This window comes from Cetorhinus maximus, chromosome 17, assembly GCF_964194155.1.
Source record: "Cetorhinus maximus chromosome 17, sCetMax3.hap1.1, whole genome shotgun sequence".
NCBI classification, from domain to species: domain Eukaryota; kingdom Metazoa; phylum Chordata; class Chondrichthyes; order Lamniformes; family Cetorhinidae; genus Cetorhinus; species Cetorhinus maximus.
Window position 1 is genome coordinate 15,788,106 of NC_135895.1, and position 16,115 is coordinate 15,804,220.

Consider the following 16,115-nt stretch of genomic DNA (forward strand, 5'->3'; position numbering starts at 1 on the left):
AAGTGCAGCAGAGGGACCTGGGTGTTCTTGTGCATGAAACAAAGTTAGCATGCAGGTGCAGCAAGTAATTAAGAAGGCAAATGGAATTTTGGTCTGTACTGCAAGGGGGGGTTGAAGTATAAAAATAGGGAAGTCTTGTTACAACTGTACAGGGTGTTGGTGAGGCTGCACCTGGAGTACCGTGTAGTTTTGGTCCCTGTATTTAAGAAAAGATATACTGGCATTGGAGGCCGTTCAAAAGAGATTCACTAAGCTGATTCCTGGGATGAAGGGGTTGACTTATCATGAACGGCTGAACAGATTAAGCTTTTATTCATTAGAGTTTAGAAGAATGAGGGGTGATCTTATTGAAATGTACAAGATTCTGAGGGGGCTTGCCAGGGTAGATGTTGGGAAGATGTTCCCACTAGTGGGGGAAATCTCGAACTAGGGGACGTAGTTACAGTATAAGGGGACACTTATTTAAAACTGAGATGCAAAGGAATTTCGTCTCTGAGGGTAGTGAATGTCTAGAATTTTCTACCCCAGAGAGTTGTAGAGGCTAGATCACTGAAAGTATTTAAAGAGGAGGTAGATAGATTTTTGAAATATCGGGGAGTTGAAGGCTGTGAGGAGCTGGCACGGAAGAGGAGTTGAGGCCTGGGGCAGATCAGCCATGATCTTATTGAATGGAAGGGCAGTCTTGAGAGGCCGAATGGCCTACTTCTGCTCCTATTTCTTATGTTCTTTCATGACTGCAAAGTGCCTCACAGCCAAGTAATTATTTTGAAGTATTGTACTGTAGGGAAACGCGACAGCCCACTTGTTCACATTAACGTCTCTCAAACTGTGCTAATTAAGTAAAATGGCCACTCTCGCTCTTAGTAGTGCTGGTTGGAATATAAATGTTGCCCAGCAAACAGCAAGAATCCTCTTGTAATGCCATCCTCTGAGAGGCCACAGTGTAGTTCTGTTTACCATCTCATTCAAAAGATGGCACTTCCTTGATACTACACTGATATTTCATAGAATATCTTCCCGCAATACATGCTGACTTCTGTATGAAGCTATTTTTCATTGGATATCCCAAGCTTCCCACTGAGTAACACGAGTTGTATTTTATGGATGCTGTATTCTGCTGCCGCACCATCTCCTCTGGCTAAAAAGTGTGGGAGGGGATCTACCCATGATCCTGACTGCTGGCCCACAGCAATTTTACGATGGGAGCAGTGTTAATTGCTTTAAGGCAAGACTTCTGCCTCTTTCTCAGGAGGAAGTCCCGCCTTAAGAGCGCTGCTGGCCAATTGGATGTCTGGTAGCTCTGTAGTCCCAGCAGTGCCAGCTGAGTGTGATGGCCACTGCTGGGACTACTGGCAGTCCCACCACACTGAGGGGCCCATGTATGTCTGGGATCGGGAGTGTTAGTGTGATGGATGAAGTGGTGGCACTGGGTTCAAGTGGCTAGGGGAGGGAAGATGGCCTTGGTGGGGTGGGGGGGGTTGGGTGCCACCAATGGGCCCAGGGGATCAAAGAAGGTTTGCCCCCCCCTGCCCCATCTTGCCCAACACCAGCCCAAACAGCTAATGCTTCTGGGCTTCCTGCATGACGTAGATCCCACTACATTGGGGAAAAGTGCTCTGTGTGGTGCCTTGCTTTTTGGGGACTAGTGGGGTGGCTGCAGGTGCGGAATAGAATCGGTCCCGCCAACCTCGGACACAGATCGTTGACGGACATGGGCTGCTGCACGAGGGTGGGCTGTTTAAAAGCCCTGTCTCAGTTCTGTGGGACTTCGTCCCAGTTGTTTTGTTAAATATTAGGTGCTCTAACCCTCACCCCTTACACCCCCCCACCCAGTCCCCATGCCCATATATGCCAACCCATGCTGCCCACTCACCCCAATAGCCTCATATCCTTCATGACAACCCATGCCTCCAACCATCTGTATGGGCCCTTATAGCCCCTATGCCAACTTAATGCCAACTCATGACAACCCATGCCACCAACTCACCACCCCTCACCCCACCATGCCAACTCACCCAGTATCCATCATGGGCAGACCTCAGGAGCCATGCTGAGATGAAATAAAATAAAGTTCTCAGAGTGAACTCTGTAACAGATACTATAAAAAAAAATGCCCCATTCAATACATTTAAATCCCCTCGAGTAGTTAATCCCTGATTAAAAACAACCATTTGTATTCAGAACCCCACATCAAAGACTTTAATCCATTACTAACCTGTTTGAGCTCTCAATCAAACTGTGAATTTACAACACCTTACTGTGATAATGATATGTTGTAAAAAGTAGCCAGGCATTAATAATACTATATTGATAGCACTTAGGGTTATGTCAGCAAACAGCTATTGAAACTGCTAGGGCAGATTTTTTTTCAACTCGCACAGGCAGTTTTTCTAGCCATTTTAAATAAGTTGACAGCTTGACAGTTCTACAGTATCCACTCTTCAAGGGCATTTATGGTCCCTCTCTAAAAATTGGTAACTCTCACTGTGGGATACGGTCCTTGCTCCAGTGAAAATGGGGTCTATTTGAACTCAGTGCTGAGTTCATTTGGTCCCACTGAGCTTGGGTTTCCCGCATGTGGGAGTCACATCCCGCTCCCTATTCTTCCCCCCACCACCTTTGCAAAAATAAATTGTGTTGGAAATGTGGGCAGGACCTCTAGATCGTGGTCCTGCCTGCTGCTTTTAAAGATCCCTAGAGTCTCCATGATTCTGCAAGAATCCAGCTCAGCATTTCAGGTCTGTAACTCCGTTTCTCTCTCCACAGATACTGCTTGACCTAAGTATTTCGAGCATTTTCTATTCTTATTTAAGATTTCTAGCATTAGAGTATTTTGCTTTTGTAAAGAAACACATTGTTAGCTACCTTTCCTCTTACCTTCTGAGTAAAAGGTTGCCATTTTGTAGTTCATTTGCAGTTAACTAATTCATATGTTTGACTTTTCTTCGTTCTCCCAAATAATAACAATGATGATGAGTTTGTCACCCTTAGGGAAAACTATTTCATTAATAATCATCACTGAAGAAAATTTAACAATGGTTGTTTAAGGTGGTCGTGCAGTTGCTTGCTATAATTATATAGGACTGCTCCTGTCTCCTTTTTATCCCAGCAAGACCAATGTACTTCAATGGCCCTAATAGATTTTATATAGTCTACTCCAACAATCTCTTCAATAGCACCTTCCAAACTCTCAGCCTCTGCTGTCTAGAAGGACATGGGTCAGCTGTGCCTGGGAACGCCCACCTGCAAGTTCCCTCTAAGTCTCTCACTGTCCTGGAACTATATCACAAGTTCCTTCTTTGTCACTGGGTCAAAATCCAGGATGTCCCTCCTATAAGCATTATATGTGCACCCCTACACCATGTGGATTGCAGCGGTTCAAGAAGGCAGCTCACCAATATTAATAGAATCCAAGCCAGTTGGTGAAGTCAAAACCAAGACCGAGTTTTTTTACTGAGAGAGTTTATTGATTTTGTTCACTCCATAGCTCTCCTCTCTCTCATTGTCCCAGCTGTCCCCTATTTATATTCTTTTAAAAAAAATAATAAACTAATTGACAACCCCTTAAAGAAGTACTGTGACAGAAAGACAAAACTTTAAAGGAAACTTAACAAATCAAATTAAAATGTTGTTCCTGGGGCTGATGATGCACTCCAGCCCCTGCGTTGTCCCCTATTATACTTTCTTGGAAACCAATTAAACAAATGAATTAACAGCCCCTTAAGGGGGCACTGTATCAAAAAACAAAACTTTCAAAGGAAACTTATCAAATCAAATGGTGTTCCCTGGCTGAGGGGCACTCCAGACCCTGCGGCACCCACCGGTCACGGAAGGCCTCAAACATACAGGTGGACACTGCCTGCTCCCTCTCCAGGGATACCCGGGCACGAACATAACCACAGAAGAAGGCAGACAGTCAGGTCTAGTCCCCTAGTTATATGCTCTTTTGAAGAAAAAACAATAATCCGTAAAATAAATTAACAGGGGTGACAGGCCCTTAAAGGGGCAAGACCCCTATTATTTGTTCAAAGTACTTGAGGTACACAGGTGAAGGGCATTGTTTAATTAACATATAATTAACATACAATTAACAACCACCACCTACTCAAGGACAAATAGGGATGTGCAATGTACACTGGGCTTATCAGCAATGTCCTTCCTCATCCCTTGAATGAATCAAAAAGTGTACTTCCTAAAGTGGTGAAGAGCAATACTGGAGGCCACCAATATGAGAGAGTCACCAAAAATACCAGTAGAATAATTCAGAAGAGACTTCTTTACCCGGAGAGTGGGGAGAATGTGGAACTTGCCACCATTATAAGGGGAAGCTGGATAAAGGCACGAGGGAGAAAAGACTGGTGAGATTTGCTGATAGAATTTGGTGAGGAAGACTGGGAGGAGGCTCAACTGGAGTAGCAACGGCAGCTTGGGCTGGTTGGGCTACCTAGCCTGTTTCTGTGCTGTATATTCTATTTAACTATATTTAATCTTGTATGCTTTTGAGGTAATTCTTAAAATGCTATAGGAGTTTTATTTACTGCATCATCGTATTGTGCCTAATATAAATGTCAGTCTCCTAAAATTCATTGGGGATATGGGACTCATGTTTTAAAACCCAGTTCTTGACTGCCATCTTGAATTATTGGTGGCGAGCATCACTATGAATCGGAGAATTCCAGAGTTCCTGTATATCATGTGTCTTGCGTGGGAAATGCTGAGCCAGCAGACAGAAATGAAAACATGGAATGAAATGAAAAGAAGGGAATCAAAAGGAGGAGGATTAGAGGATTATTTGAGAGATCAAAGGAAATATGCTATTAATTGGTTAGTGGTGGACGCAATATGCAAACCCATTCTGACGGAGACGAGAGACTAATAGCTGGAAACAAACACGTAGCCAGCACGAAGATAGAGAAAGCCAGCAGCTTTAAAGGGATCCAGTAGCTGTTCACAGGCTTTCGGCATGACTGGATGTTTGCTGCTGAAACCCTCCTCCGTGCCTTTGTTACTTCTAGAAGCAACTATTGCAACAGCTTCCTACCTTGCACACTTAGTAAACTTGAGCTTATCCAAAGCTCTGCTGCCTCTATCATATCTCACGTCTAGTCCTGCTCGGCCATTTCCCTTGTGCTCAGTGATCGACAATGGCTCCCAGGCTGGCAAAGCTTCAAATTTCAAATTCATATCCTTGTTTTCAAATTCGTCTATGGCCTTGTCCCTTTGGTATCTCTGTAAACTACTCCAGCCCTGCAGCCCTCCTAGATCTCTGCACTCCTCCAATTCTGGCCTCTTGTGAAACCCCAATTTTCTTCGCTGTGCCGTGCCTTCAGCTGCTTAGGCCCTGAGCTCTGGCATTCCTTCCCTAAATCTCAGAATCACAGAATCTTAATGGCACAGAAGGAGGCCATTTGGCCCATCATGTTTGCACTCGCTCTCCAAATTAGCATTATGACCAAATTAGCATTAGTGCCATTGTCTTGCCTTTTCTCCGTACCCTTGCACATTGTTTCTATTCAAATAATTATCTAATGCCCTCTTGAATGCCTCGATTGTACCTGCCTCCACCACACTTCCAGGCAGTGCATTCCAGACCCAAACCACTCATTGGGTGAAAGTTTTTTTTTCTCATGTCACATTTGCTTCTTTTGCAAATCACTTTAAATCTGTGCCCTCTCATCCTTGATCCTTTTACGAGCAGGAACAACTGCTCCCTATCTTAGACTTTATAATATGCTCAAGAGAATCCGAGGCAGCAATTTGTATAAGTTGGATATGTTTGGATCCGAAATGCTGTTTAAAATGATCCGCTGAAACATGTTGTGAAAATGGATTTTTTAAAAAACATTTTTGGGAATATGGTGGTATTCTGTAGAGAAGAGTGTGCGCATGTGTGTGTATATTTGTGTGTGTGTGTAATTAAACTGGGAGGAGGTTAGTAAAGACGGTTTATCTGTGGGAACAGAGAGATGGAACAAAGGAGCTAGATGCAAGCATTTGTAATGAGAGGCTATGGTGAAGTTGAATGTATGAGTAAAAAGGTTGGATTTTAAAATTTGCATTAGGTGATAGGTAAGAACTTGACTTTTTAGCTATTAAATTTGAAAGGGAGTTTGGAAATGACAAGGGACTTTTACAACTTACAAATGTTTCATAGGTAAACAAGGGAAGGCTATTAAATTTTATTTTGTCCAAAAGCTGAGGCGATAAGAAGGCATGAAAGATTTTTTATATTTTGGAAAAATTGAGTTCAAAGACGTGCTTATAGCAATGGAGTCGATGAGCAAAGGGGAAAAGGATATTTAAGGGAAGATGTTTAGCTGAGTTGTGTTGGCTGTGTGGGGGACCTGAGATCAGCTCTGTGCTGAGAAAATGTTTGCATATGTTTGTGAATTTGAAGCAGCCATCCAGTGTGAAACCAGAAAAGTCTTTGTTTTCAGAAAGCAGTCTATTTCTAAACCTTCTTTAAATTTCCAAAGCAGAGCGGAAGAGAGTGAGAAGTTGTGTGGCATGCCTTTTACTAAATTGACAGCAATTTTGCCTTGGGTAATATTACTGGATTCTTATGGTTAAAAATCTATAAGAGAGCTATTGTCAAGTAGTTCACTTGTGTATTTTGACCAAGTGGGTTTTTTTGGGGAAATGTTTTGTAAGACTGTTTAACCGTATAATTTTAATTTTGTGTGCTAAAGTTTTTTTTCCTCCTTGTTAAATAAATCTTTTAATTTTAGAATCTTAAAAGTGTTGCTGGGATTCTATGCTTCTGGGATTAATAGTTTTCCCCTTAACTTTTATTTTGTAATTTAAAAACATGATCAGTAAGACAAGTTTCTGGGATTTGGCTTGCTCAGCGAATAACATCGGCTGTGGTTGTAACAATATCAGGTAATGTTATCTTTTTGAAAAAAAACAAAACTAAATAAAAGGTCAAGAGGGAACTGAAGAGGGAGGACAATAGTGTAAACATAAGCTGTTGGCAATTATTCAGCCTTTCCTTTGCAATGATATATTCATAGCAAATTACTTTTTAGTGAGAGACTACAGAATGCTGAAGCAAAAAGTTAACATTCAGGTACAAGAAGTAACTAGGAAAGTAAATGGAATGTTGGCTTTTATTGCAAGGGAGATGGAATTTAAATGTAGGGAAATCTTACTACATCAGTACAGGATGTTGGTAAGATCTCACCTAGTAAAAATACTGGGTAGCATTTGGTTTTCTTATCTAAGGAGAACAAAGAAAAGTACAGCACAGGAAAGACCCTTCGGCCCTCCAAGTCTGCACTGATCATATTGCCCGTCAATTTATACACTTGCCTTGGAGGAAGTTCAGAGAAGGTTCACTAGGTTGATTCCTGAGTTGAAAGGGTTACCTTTTGAGGAAAGGTTGAAGAGGTTGGGTCTATACTCATTGGTGTTTAGAAGAAAAAGTGGTGATCTTATTAAAACATATGGAATTCTTAGGGACTAGACAGGGTTGTCCCAAGAGAATGTTTCCCCTTGTGGGGGAATCTAGAAAGAACTAGGAACATAGTTTCAGAATGAAAGTGTTTAAGACGGAGATGAGGAGGAATTTTTTCTTCTCACTGAATCTTTGGAATTCTCTTCTCCAAAGAACTCTGGGAGACCAAGTTATTGAATATATTCAACACTGAGATAGACAGATTCTTTAAATATAGGGGAGTTGAGGGTTATGGGGAACAGGCAGGGAAGTGGAGTTATGGCCACGACCAGATCAGCCATGATTTATTGAATGACAGAGCAGGCTTGAGAGGCCGAATGGCCTACTTCTGTTCCTGTTTCTTAAGTTCTTATGTAGGTGTTTAAATGTCCAAAGAAAGAACTTGTATTTATATAGCCCCTTTCACAACATTAGGCCATTCTAAGCACACTTAATGTAGGAAAAATGGCAGTCAATTTGTACACAGCAAAGCCCCACAAACAAACGTGGTGATAATTTATTTTAATGATGTTGTTTGAGGGACAAATATTGGCCAGGACACTGGAGAGAATTCCCCTGCTTGCCTTTCATACAGTGCCATGGTGGGACAGACTGGGTCTTGGTCTAACATGTCATTTCAAAAGATGGCACCTCTGATCGTGCAGCATTCCCTCAGCAGCACATTGGAGTATTAGCCTACATTTTGTGCTAAAGTCTGTGGAGTGGGAATTGACCCTGCAACCCTTTGACCCAGAAGTGGGAGTGCTAACACTGAACCACAGTTAACACATTAAATACATAAATAAATCCCAAATATTAACATTTAATTCATGGTAATTGGCTTTTGATTCACCACTATGTTCACTGTGACATGTTCTAACTAACAAAATAAGGAGTAAGTTATTGGCGTGCTAGATGACAAAATGTGCAGCATACTTCACTGATCTTGTCATCTCAGGATAATATGTGCCTCCATCTCTAAAGGGCTTTTACTTTAGTAAAGAGGCTTTTACTTTAACAAAAATAAAAATACCTGGGAAAAACTCAGCAGGTCTGGCAGCATCTGCGGAGAGGAACACAGTTAACGTTTCGAGTCCGTATGACTCTTCAACAGTTCTGTTTTTATTTTTGTTTTGGATTTCCAGCATCCGCAGTTTTTTGCTTTTATCTTAGGCTTTTACTTTAGTTAAGTTATCAAGTTAAGAGACTTTACCCTGTTTACACTCTGATTACAGCTGGATCAGTTCTATAATACTGGAATATAGAATGTAAATGTGAGAGGGTTGGATCCCTGTGTTTGTATTGCTACAACCAGTAACCGTATCCCAATGACACCATTGTGGAGCCCACTTCTGAGGGTCCATGATTGCATTGGTAATCTGCATATCAGGTCATTTACACTATGGAGCAACATTGTTTGAGACAGTGCCATGTACTTGTCATGGGCTGGACTCTTGGTGTTAAAGGGTCTGTTTTCAAAGTCCAGTTTCGGCCAATGAACATTAAAGTTTTGCCTCATTAGATTACAGCAATAAGTTTTTATCCTTTTTTACTGTGGGCTACTATTCAAAAGTTTAAAAGCTGCCAGATAAAAACCTTGTCTTAAGCCATGGGGAGGATCACAGATTTACTGAGATGCTCTAAGGCCTTTCATCTCATTTTATTTAGTTACCCTTCTCAGATGCCAGGATACCAACCCTAGATTCTTCCTATTGTCAGATTAGTTCAATGTCCTGGCCTTGACAACTCTTGCACTACTTCAGCTGTTGATGACTGTGTGAAGAAATGATTCCTGACATCTGGTTTAAACTAACCTTTCACAACTATGCTTTTGTATTGACGTATGAAGTTTACTTTTGACTATCCTGTTAAGTATTCTGTGCATCTCCTATAAGGTCATCTCTCAGCTTGAAGTTCAAGGGCTGAATTTTCCGGTTGGTGTGCAGTGGCAGGCCCTGCACGTCCGGTGACGTCGGGCGAGCGTCCCAATGTCTCTGTGCGCCATCGCGATATTTCACTGGGCGGGCGCGCGATGATGTCCGACACGCGCCTGCCATTAATTAACGGGCCACTTAAGGCGCTTGACTCACCAGTCGACACCGATTTTTCGGCACCCGTGCAATCTTCGGGTTGGCACAATGGGCAGGCGGGTAGGACATGTTTATATTAACCTTGTCCACCTGTGGGATAACCGGGCTCACTGGGGTCGCAAGTATGCATAGTCAAGTATTTATTTTTGAAAGTTTTTGAAACTTGCCTGTGTGATCTGCAGTACTTCAAAACGCATACCAGTTGCTTTTTTTGTACTTTTAACCTTCAGGTCAGCACTCTTGGGCCTGCAGGTTTCAGGAAACCTTCCCTTAGCCTGGGAATGGGAGCTGAACTGTCCACTGGAGGCAGCTCCTCTGAGGAGGAAGGGAGGGCTAGAAGGGGGAGCAGGCCAGTAATGCACAATCAGCCTCCAGGAGAGCCACCTTTGGGAGGACAGGCGCAGGCACCAGGGGCGCAGGGCCAAGAGGTAGCCCAAGGCGGAAGGGGCTGCAGAAGACGCCACTATCCTGCTGCCAGGGTATACAGGCGGCGAAGCAGCTACCTCAATATGTCTGAGTTGCAGTGCTGAAGGAGGCTTCGTCTCTCAAGGGAGACGGTCAACTATATATGTCAGATCATAGGGCCTGAGATCTCTGCTAACTGTGTGGATGGACACCCCATGTCAGTGGTCACAGCTGCCCTCAACTTCTACGCCTCTTGCTCCTTCCAGAGGTCGGTGGGTGATCTTTGCGGTGTCTCCCAATCAACTGTCCATACTTGTGTCAAGCAGGTTACTGACGCTCTGTTCAGGCATGCATTGACCTTCATCCGCTACCGTTGGGACCAGGCAAGCCAGACACAGTGAGCCAGAGGCTTCGTGGCCATTGCTGGCTTCCCCTGCGTCAAGGGTGCTATAGACTGCACACATGTGGCCATTAAGGCGCCAGCAGGTGAGCCCGGTGCCTTTGGCAACAGGAAGGGATTCCTCTCCATGAACGTGCAGATAGTGTGTGATCACAGGATGCTGATTCTACAAGTCTGTGCAAGGTACCCAGGCAGCTCCCACGATGTCTACACCTTCAGACACTCCCAGGTGCCAGGGCTCTTCAGTGCTCCAGCCTGGTTGGATGGATGGCTGCTGGGTGACAAGGCCTATCCCCTCTGAAGGTGGCTCATGACGCCTCTCCGCCATCCAAGAACAGAAGCTGAGCAGCGGTACAATAGGAGCCACGCCTCCACAAGGGCTGTGGTGGAGAGAGCCATCGGTCTACTCAAGATGTGCTTCCGATGCCTGGACCGCTCAGGGGGCGCACTCCACTACCTCCCCCCTAGATCGTGTGTCGGTGATAGTGGTTGCATGCTGCGCTCTCCAATCTTGTGTTGGAAAGGGGGGGACGCAGTGGACAATGAAGATGTCGACGCAGTGGCTGCAGCTGCACATGATGAGTCCAGCAGTGAGTCCGAGGATGAGCACGCACAGGGAAATGCTGAGGGGGTAGACGCTGACCCGGGCATGCTCCAGGGAGGCAGGGATACCTGGGAGGCTTTAATCCAACAAACCTCCAGATAGCACACCAGAGATGAATCACCAAGACAAGCCTGGGCTGTAGGCTCGTTTCTCGACACCTAAGTGCAAAATCTGCCAGGTTAAGAACAGTCACTAAGGGCCTTTTTAATAAAGCTGAATTTCCAATAAAGCACTCATTACATTTTTGGAAACCAAACACATGCAGAAGAAGAGGCACCCTCAGCCATGGTGACATATCTGAATTTAATATGTCAAGCAAACCAACTTATTCCCAAAAGAAATGACTATTATTACAAATCAAAAGAAATCATAAGGACCTTATCTCAGGCCAACACAAAAGCACCAGTGAAAAACCCGTGGTGTGCCTTTATATTTTCTTTTCCGAATGCTATGTCTTGGTGCTGCCCCATCGCTTGGAGTGGCATCTGAGACAGTCTGCTGTCCTATTGGCCTTGATGACCTTGGCGGTCGTCCTCTGGTCCATGGAGCCTGTGCTGGCCCCACCTGGGCGTTCCACAGCTGGCATCTCCCCAGTCATCGCAGCCTCATCGGATGCTACAGTCACTGGGAGAGGGGCGGAGGAGCTGCCACCCTCATCCAGAGCGCCCTGAGATGCCTGCAGCTGCTGTGCCAATGTGAGGTCGCTTCGAGCCTCCCTGCTCACCGTGGATGGCTGGGCACCGAGCTGGAAAAGTTGATGCCTAGACCATCTCTCACACTGGCACTGACCAGCTGAGGTCAATGCCGATGTGAGGGCTTGCTGGTTCGAGCACACCCACAGGAAGCCCTGACGGGTCTCCTGGAGTAGCGCCTCTCCAGATCCAGGGCCTCCTGCTTGAAACGGCTAAGAATGGCTATTTGTGCCTGGCCGCCGCCAGTCCTCACATGCTCTGCCGCGTTATGAGCATTCTTCTGAAAATGAGAGACGAGCATTAATTAGTTCAAATTACACATGGACTCTCTTCGCACACGGCCCATCCCAACCAAAGTGGGACATATCAGGCCTCCAGTGCCTCCTCACCCCACTGCTGCTGAACACTCACACAAAGATGCTAGGCCTGCTCCCCCTGCCCCTTGGACACATGCTGCCTACATCACATTAGGCACTACACAGTATATCCTTCCATAGCAAGGAGGCGCAAGCACGTGGAGCGCAGAGGGCAGCAGATGGTTTGTTGCCATGCCACCTTGAAGCTCCCCTCCCAGCATCTCAGCACCCTGACTTGGACTTGGCGCTGTGTTTGAACTCCTGGACTAGGTGCAACTCCTCCAGGTTGCCCCCAAACCAGTCATGTGGGACTCAGTGTAACACATGCTGCGGGGGCAAAACACATCTCTTCTTCACCCTCTCAGGCTGACCTCAGCATGGGCAATATCTGCTGGCCCACCCAGCAAAGGACACATGCCGTTAATGATTCAATGCAGTCACTACAATCAGACAGTGGGAGGGGGTAAGCCGACCTGCTGGGTCAAATGACTAATGCCAACATGGTACTCACCCTGCCAAAGTGCAAAAAGTCATTGAAGCGCTTGCGACACTGGATCCAGGTGCACCGCACCACACTGCGGGTGCTCATCACCTCCGCCACCGCCTCCCAGGCACGTTCTGCCATGTTGGGGGGGGGGCGCCGCCTCCCATCCTGGGGAACCAACACCTCCCGCCATGATGCCACCATGAGGGCAGCAAGGCAGTCATCTGAAAAATAAGGGGTGCGCTGGCCTGCTGTCCTACCCTCCGGCCTGGCCTGCTCACCAGAAGCCCTCTGGTGAGCCCTTCCACTTGCCATTGTGAGCAGCCTTGCAAAGACTGCCAGCGCTTCATATAAACAGGTCGCCATTGAGCCCATCGGACAGTGCGCTCCTCCCCCCCCCCCCCCCGCCGCTGCCTGCCCGCCCGCCCACTCCAGCTATCAGGAGTCACACATTATGCTGGGCATGCCTTAATTGGCCTGCCCGCGTAAAATGGCAACAAGGACACGATCGCCACCCCTACCAACCAGAAAATTCAGCCCCAAGAGTCTGAATTATCGCTCATAACTCCTGCCTCCAGGGATTTGAACTCCACTGATTTCGGGAGTGTAATCCAACGGCCTGTGTATTTGGTAAATTGCTCCTTCACCCTATTTAGATATGGTGCACCATGGGTCAGTGATCATTACTTTTATTTATTTCCCCTTTTGCACCCCTACCCCCAGCTAATGCAACCCCTCTCACCTGATTCCCAAAAAAGTCAAAAGTTTATTGTTATGATATGATCACACAAAATGTTAATGTTCGTTGGCTGAAAACTGACCTTTGGAATCTGACCCTTTAATACATCAAGGTTAATGTGCCTCCAATCACTGCCATTGCTCCAATTAAACATTGGGAAGACTAAAGCCATTGATTTAAGTTCCTGTGACAAACGTGACTCTCGAGCCACCAGCTCCATCCCTTCTCCTAGCAACTGTCTGAGGCTGAGCCAGACTGTCATATTTGACCTCATGAGCTTTCAATCATATAGCTGCAGCTAAGACTGCCTTTTTCCATTTCTGTAACATGGCTCGACTCTGCCCATGCCTCAGCTCTTTTGTGGCTGAAACCTTCATCCATGCCTTTGTTACCTCTAGATGTGACTATTCTAATACATTCCTGGCCAGCCTTCTACATCTGTAAACTCAAGATCATCCAAAATTCTGCTCCTATATCCTAACTTTCACCAAATCCCTTTTGCCCATCACCCCTGTGCTCGCTGACCTACACTGGCCCCTGGTTAAGCAGCAGCTCGTTTTCAAATCCTTCCATGGCCTTGCTTCTGCCTTGCCCCTCTTTATTTCTACAATCTCCTCCTAGTCCCACAACCTTCCAAGATATCTGCGCTCATCTAATCTGGCCTCTTGAGCATCCCCAATCTTAATTGTGTCACGTTTTAATTTGGCCGTGTCTTCAGCAGCCTTGGCCCTAAACCTCTCCGCCTCGCTTTCCTCCTTTTAAGGCACTCCCTAAAACCTAGCTCTTTGGCCAAGTGAGGTGGAGAGGTTTAGGGCCCTTTATGGGCTCAGTGCCCCAGTTTGTTTATAATGACTCTGTAAAGTCCCTTGCAATGTTTTATTACATTAAAGGCGCTGAAAATACAAGTTACTGCTGCTGCTCAGCCCAGGCACCAACCTTGTTATGCTTCTTTTGTAAGATCTTGGCTTCCTTTCTGAGTCAAAAGTTGTCAATCCCTTGCCCCTACCCAATAGAAATGTGACGACTTTGCAATGTGGCTGCGACTTCAGATCATTCACAATTACCAAGAATAGAAGGGAGCCAACATGGGACATATCACTTAATACCTTCACCCTCCTAATGCAATCTAACATCACTTAATGCCTGCTTCCCTCCTTCCCTTTAGGTAGTTACTGATCAAGCGCTAACTCTTGATAGTAACCTTAGTCACCAACGAGTAGCTTTATCAGAAGATCATCTTACATCGCATTGCTTCCCCTTGTCCATTTCTAAGGCCACCTGCCAAGAACAGAATAAAACTGTCAGTCAGCAAGAAAGATGTACCTCCTTTAAAGCAATGCTGATTGTTTTCATGCCTTAACGGTGGCAGCAGCTTAAGGGTTAAAACTGACTTTCTTTTGCCAGAAGTTATTCATAAATCATTGTGTGAGATGATGGATATCTGTTTTTAGTTTGAATCCATTGTATATGCACTTTGCTCCATGCAAATTGGAGGCTAAAACTATTTCTGTTGACTCAGTTCGGGCTATGATGAAGCTTTTTTATTGTGTCACTTAACACTTGGAACTAAGGCAATCATTATAAACTTACATTAATTAGTAGTGTGTAATGCCACTTTCTCCTAAAAGTGAGATTTCTCTATACAAATATTTCATTTGCTTTACTAAATTTAAAAATAGTATTATAAATGAGCTTTTAACCTAAGACTACCTATACTAGAGAATAAATTATAACTCATGGAATATAAATGAAATTGTGAATCTGTTCCCATAAAACACTACTTTTAAAAACAAGACTCTGAATATTGTGTAACAAAGAGCAAATTAGAATGTAACATCGCTCTTCAAGAAAGGAGAGAGAGAGAGAAAAAATCAGGAATGGCTGGCCAGTTTGCCCAATATCAATCATCAGGAAACGCTGGGATCTATTATTAAGGAAATGATACCAGGGCACTTTACCTATTGAGTCAAATGGTTTTATGAAAGGGAAATTGTGTTTGACAAATTTATTAAGAGTTTTTTGTGCATCTAAATGCCTCACCTTTTTCTTTTCAAGATGGTTCCTGAGTGGTCAGTTCGTGAGGGAGCTCCTTACCGTGTATCTCCATCGTTGGCCATCCACTGCCAGCTGTTACTCTTTCTCCCCCAATCTCCTCTCTTCCAATACTAATGTTCTAGCTGTAGTAGTAGGTATATTTTAGCCTTAATGACAAGTTAACTGCTTGTTTAAATTGCTATTGTTCATCCTTGACCATAGCTGGTATCTGCTTTTCTCAGTGAGCAGTGGATCCCGGACTTCTCTGGAAATCGAGACTGTTTCTGCGCTGAACTAAACTGTAAAGCTCTGCTGTCTCTTATCTGATGCTCAGTTGCTTCCTTTGGTAGGAAGAATGGAAAAGCAGAACTTTGAAAAGACGAGAGACTAGTAAATGTTGGCCCTTAGAGGGAATTGGGTGTCCTTATATGCAAGTCAGAGTTAACATGCAGGTACAGCAAGTGGTTAAGAGGGCAAATGGTATGTTAGTCTTTGTTCCACATAGGTTGGAATAAGAGGAATTAAGTCTTGCTGCAATTTTTTTTTTCATTTATGGGATGTGGGCATCGCTGGCTAGGCCAGCATTTATTGCCCAGTTTCTTCACTCGAGTTGTGAATCGTTTGGAACTCTCTACCCCACAGTGCTCTGGATGCTCAATTGATGAGTACATCAAAGGATGAGATTGATTAAATTTTGGGCTCTAAGGGAATCGAGGAATATAGGAATCAGTGGGAGAGTGGAGTTGAGATTGAAGATCAGCCATGATCCTGTTGAATGGTGGTGCAGGCTTGAGGGGCTGTATGGGCTACTGCTGCTCTTATTTCTTGTGTTCTTAATTTCTCTCCCTCTGTACACATATTAAAACCTGTTACATC

At 44.8% G+C, this 16,115-nt stretch overlaps 1 protein-coding gene across 2 annotated transcripts in view; it reads left to right on the plus strand.

The window, feature by feature from the left end:
- LOC144692201 (volume-regulated anion channel subunit LRRC8D-like) overlaps window positions 1–16,115 on the plus strand; it is an 87,824-nt gene that overhangs the window by 67,635 nt on the left and 4,074 nt on the right. The window lies entirely within an intron of this gene.